Source organism: Helianthus annuus, chromosome 9 (genome assembly GCF_002127325.2).
Source record: "Helianthus annuus cultivar XRQ/B chromosome 9, HanXRQr2.0-SUNRISE, whole genome shotgun sequence".
Lineage (NCBI taxonomy): Eukaryota > Viridiplantae > Streptophyta > Magnoliopsida > Asterales > Asteraceae > Helianthus > Helianthus annuus.
Genome location: NC_035441.2, coordinates 10852887 through 10858886, shown reverse-complemented (window position 1 = coordinate 10858886; position 6000 = coordinate 10852887).

The following is a 6000-nucleotide window of genomic DNA, read 5'->3' as shown; positions in this document are numbered from 1 at the left end:
CCGCATAAATGTTAATATCAATAGAGCATGCATTTTTCCACAGAACATAACGTTGATTTAAACCACGTTTTACTTCAACGACTTGTTTTGTGCATTTTACATATGGTTTAAGTTGATACATTTCGCTTACCATACATGATACATTTTGGGATACACATTACATGATTTACATTGAACATAAACACGTTGACATTGACATACACATTTGGTGGTTTACATTGAACATAAACATTTGACATGGTTTACACAATAACACTTGACATTTGGTTTATACATGAACAATTTACATGGTGGATTGGTTTGGGTAAATGGTTTGAGTAACGTGGAGTATGTAATATGATGCAAACATGGTGGATACGCCGCTGGTACTTCCTATATATAAATGTTTGTATAATATTACATATCTTAGCATTATCTAAATCATTTCAGTTTAGACATATAACATTTTATACAAATAACATACTTTTCATAAAACATTGTCTTACAAAACAACTTATTATATTCAACTCATTTTACTTGGTTACTCGTTTAACCTTACACTTATCTATACATATCATCTGATGTTATCGTTTTTCCAATGGTTTACAAAGCAAGACAAAGTACAAGGTTCATGACTGACTGTTATTAAACATTCTTTAAACTCAAGTCATGAATCCCATTTTCACAAAACCTATGTATCTCACAGGCATTTTTATGCTGACGTACCTACTTTCACATGTGTTTTCAGGAGCTGTTCCATAAGATGTTGATCACAATACTAGGGCGGACCTGTGCCTTAGAGCCTAACAATGAAGATAGGCTAGTTTAAATATGTTATGAACTTTGTATTTCTTGTTTTGGAACGATGTAGCACTCTTGTTTATAAATAAAATACAACTTGTATGCCATGGTTATGAAACAATTAATTCTGTCCTCAACACTCCCCGACGTTTTTCGCCGCGGTTGCATGTTATACGCGGTCGAGGTGTGACACTTAGTACCTGCACTTAACCTTTTTGGAAAATACGTCAGTTTACACTGGTAAATACAATTAACCGACTCTTTTGAAAACATTTAAGAAAATTGATTTAAATACAAAAGGCACAAATAATCTTTTATAACTTGGGACAATTATTTAAAAATAATCTTGTATACAGATTTATATGTTTGTCATCCATTCAGTAGCCCGGGTTAGAAGTACCGGGTTAAAGATTAATAGACACGCCACTAATATAATCCCATGGCGAGTTATCCTCAACGAGTGGTTTATATCTTTTACATACGCACTGTCAGGTGTATGCCTACACCCCGTGCTTAAGTCGTGACCATTCCTAATGAATGAGCCGAGGATATCCAGGACACAGTCATTAACCCCCCAAAGGCATTGCATCAAACAAAACATATTCAAACGGGTTATCTCAATGATTTAACCATTAATTGATTAAAGATTCAATACCCGGCCAAGCGGTATTATTATGATACCGTATCCCAAGCCCGTATAAGGGAAATAGGTTAAAAGTATTTACCTGAGCTAAAATATAATTTTAATCCCATCCGTATATCAAAGCAGCAAGTACGGTAGCTTTTACTGGTCTCCTAAATCTGGAACGAAGGTTTTAATAACCTATTAGATTCCTAACAGGTCTTATTTAAGGTTAAACTTAGACCGGTTAGTTTTAAAGAAAGGTTTACGGTTCAAAACGCAAGATTAAGCGAAGACCGGGTTAGAATGTGGTTTAGACCCAACAAGTATGAGGACTTGTATAAAATGGGTAAATTAAACACATTCTGGATTTTGAGGTAAAAATGATAAGGTTTGACCCGTTTCGGTTAATTTATGCAAACTAGTTACATAAACCGTACCGAACGCGAAAAATGCATAACGGGTAACCAAATGAGTCATGAACAGGTTCCATAAGTTAATATGCTTAAAATATGTTATGATATCAGTAGGATATCTTCCATTATGCCCAAAACGAATTTAAAACCAATTTAAGCCCCGAAAGGGTATTTTAGTCATTTTAAGGTTTATAAAAGATGTTAAATAGTGATCTGAGGTTTTAGTCTAAATTAGTCAATAAAAATATTTATTTTAACAAGTTATATCAGTAAGATATTATATATATGTGAAATTTATCATTTATGGCCAAACTATGCACAGTAGGGGCATTTTGGTCATTTCATATATGCTGTAAGGGTCTAATTTGAAAATCTGAGTTCAAAACTTTCACTTACTGTTAAAGTATAAAAGTTTACTTATAATATCAGTAGGTAATAAGTCTTAAGTGTTAAATATAGTTTTAACACATACTATGCGTTTAAAAAGCGTAAAAGTCGGTATTTGACGATTTTCGGGTTATTTAAGGAAATATGTGATTTTGATCAGTTTCTAAGGCTTAAAATATTTTATTTAACATATGAAATCGGTAGGAAAAGGTTGGTATCAGAGCCAACATTGAGTGAATTAAACACTAGCCTTTTGTGTTTAATCTAAATGACACAGTTGCACATTCCTTTACTTCCGAGTCTAGGCAAAGGACTTAGGATTAATCCTAATCTTATTTATTTTTGTCTTTTATGGTTTTCCTTTGTTTGTTTCTTTTGTTGCTTTGACAGGAACAAGAAAATGCCACCACATGTCAAAGGCCGAGGCGGAAGGGGAAAAGCCCCAATTTTAACATGGAATGATCACGAGGCTGGGCCATCGCACCGGCGCACACCATCTACTTCTATCGGATCGAGTCCTCATGAAGATTGGATGACCTACCTAGAGCCAGCGAGACGCTCTGTCTCGCTTAGCTCCTCGCCTTCTTATCACGATACTCCCCACTGGGCCCACCGGTAATACGTGGAAATATCTGGGTGTGACACAATACCTCACTCAAGCAAAGTTTGACCTCCTCGTGTCAAACAACTATGATTAGGAATAAGCTTCTAAAATAGAGAGCTTATCCGCATATCTGGACAACTTGAATATAAAAAGAGGATAGAGACTCATTCTCACACTTCAATGAAAGGAAACTTCTCATATAGGTATTGAAAGAAAATAACCTCCATCAACAAGAAGCTTATCTTAGCATAAAAGAAGCTCACTTCCAAGAACAAGAAGCTCACCTTTACAAGAAAGAAGCTCACGACTGAATAAAATAAGATCACCAACATGCACCCTGCACACACAAGAAGCTCATTCCTATACACACTTCACTTCTTCATGCTTGGTACATTGCTTATATCAACACCACAACACTTTAAATACCGAAAGATTTTGGGGAAGGTAAGCTGCTTCATTTATAAACAAAATTCGTGAGCTCTTGTCTAGCAAAAAGAAAAGGGCTAGAACAAAGCTCCGAAGGTCATTGGGATGCGCAACCAAGACGCTCACATAAATAGGGCTTAACATGAATATTGGGGTTATAGATCAACAACATACAAGGCATGTAGTGAACTATTAGAACTTATGTTCAAATCCATTACTTGCCTATAGTAAAGTCCACTAATGCGATAATTCCATTTATGCATGGATATTTAGACACCTTTCAACAAGGATGGGGAGTTTTAGAAGTATATATAACCATTCCTTATAAGCTAGAAACGTCCCTTGTGTGGAACAAATCTTAGATATGCCCCGAAGAAATCGTAGCTTCCCTACTATGTTGTCCCATCATGACAAAATCAAGAAGCTGCCACACCATATTTGTTAAGACAACTAAAGAAACTTGAGACAGAAGCTTAGAACCTTTAAAACACCAAAGGAAGATAAAGAACTTAAAAGTTTCACAACAAGTTCAAACGCTTCACATCAAGCTTAAAAGCTTAGAAGCAAATAAGCCCCAAAAGAAGCATAAAAGCTTCATACAAGACAAAAAAGATTCATAGTTGATAGCTTCCCCAAATAAGCTTCACACGTCATAGCTTCTCCTGATAGCTTCTTCTGATAAGCTTCTCCTAATAACTTCTTCCGATAAGCTTCTCCTGATAAGCTTCACATATGATAGCTTCTCCCAATAAGCTTCACATACGACCGCTTCTCACAATAACTTCAAAGCTGGTCGCTAACAATTTCAGACATCAGCTTCTTTCCATGAGCTTCATGCCTACATAGCTTATTATTGGAAGCTTCATCCTTGAACAGATAACTTATGAGTCACAAGCACCATAACTACGTCACGACTACTTGTGATTGGGGGCTGATGACGTGGGTGCCCGAAGGCTCCCACTCAGCAAAGCCAGGAAGCTGGAAGCTGGGAGCTCCCTGCCGGGAGCTTAGCAGCCCAAACAGGAGAACAAGCCTAGTGGGCCAGCCCGACCCATCACAACCAAGCCCATTAAGGTTAAAATGTAACATGCCTATAAATAGAGGGTCTTCCCTCTACTTCAATCATCCCACTTTGGCTTGGACATTCCAGCCATTTACTCTCTCTCGCTTTCTCTAGAATCTCATTCTCTGTCTAAAATCACATCTCTCTTAAGAACACAAGTCATTAGGCTAAGCTGCTTCCCTTCTGAGCTGCTAAGGTCACGAGCTCATGAGGGATTACACCAGCAGTTCCTAGTCACGAGCTATGCGACCTAGAATCACCACAGCTGCTAGCTAACTGCTAGATCTCGACCACAAACTCCATAAACATTCTTTATCTCTCTTATGCTTACTCATACATCTATGCTTCATGTTTATACACTATTCTTGGATAGATTACTAATGTTGAGCGTCATAGGGTGGTCCAGAGACCGAGTCTCTGGCCCCTTCTAACGGGTTCTTTCGTGATATAGGTACAAGCTAGGAGGTGACGAGGCTGACACGAGGAGCGTTCATACCTTTCCCTAATCTTATCCTTGTTGTTTCAACATTAAAATTTTTAACATGATCACCTCAAATGTCACTCTAATCCGTTTTTGATATCCGGATTCCATCCTAAATGAAAGACTGGAGATGCTCTTAAACTGATACGCCCTACTATATATTCATAAATCAACATGTACACTACGTCTTGATATATATAAATTTAACATTTTGTGCAATTTATGAGAGATATTTATCAGAAATACTTTATCGGTATTTTATGGATTTTTTTAATCCCTTTAAAACGCATTACCTTATATCTTAAAACAAAAAGTCGGTGGCCGCCACATCACATCCACCGCCTTTACTTTTATATATATACATTGTTAGAGCTAATGAAAATCAAATTGAAGCTTGGCTTGGTGGTTGTTGTGTCTCAAACTGAAGAAGAGGTCACGTGTTCGACTCTTTCTTCAATTAAGAAATAGGAAATTTAAACTGCACCCATTAAGATTTCCTTTTTTCTACCTTTACAAATGCACTTTAAATTTCTTTTTTACTGCAGTTTAAATTTCCTTTTTCTTAAGATTCCTTTTTTCCAGTTACAATTTTTTCCCTTTTCAAATGCAGTTTAATTTTTTTTTATTGGAGTTAAAAAATTTTAAATACAGTTTAAATTTCCTTTTTCTTAATTGGACACCTATAATTTAAACATTTAGTTCTAATTTTGGTAATTGATAACTTTGACCCGTCAACCTTTCTTCTTAATAACTTGGCCTCTCATTTTATTTGAATTGCTTTTACGAGTTTACATCGTAGCGTGTCACACATTAATATGTTTTTTTATCTATGCCTAACCATATTAATGTCTAAATAATTTTTACGATTTTACATGGTTGTCTAAGTTACCATCACAGTTTTACACCGCAACGATGGAGAAATTCTCTTTTTTTTTATCTATGTCAAATGACGTTAATCTCACAAACATGCCATGTGTAACAATGTAAAAACGCGTAATTTCACGTGCGGGCATTACACGTTAATGTCATCATCATACATTGTAACCGCAATACTTATATAGGTTACACTGAGGTAGATCAGATACGCCGAAACACGTGTTTTTCTATGATTAACACACCACATAACGTACCACCAACTATAAACAACTAAGGTGCCGCAGCCGTAACACGCGACGTGTAGCGTACCTGTCGGTTTAAATTCGTCTTTCAATGGAAACGACT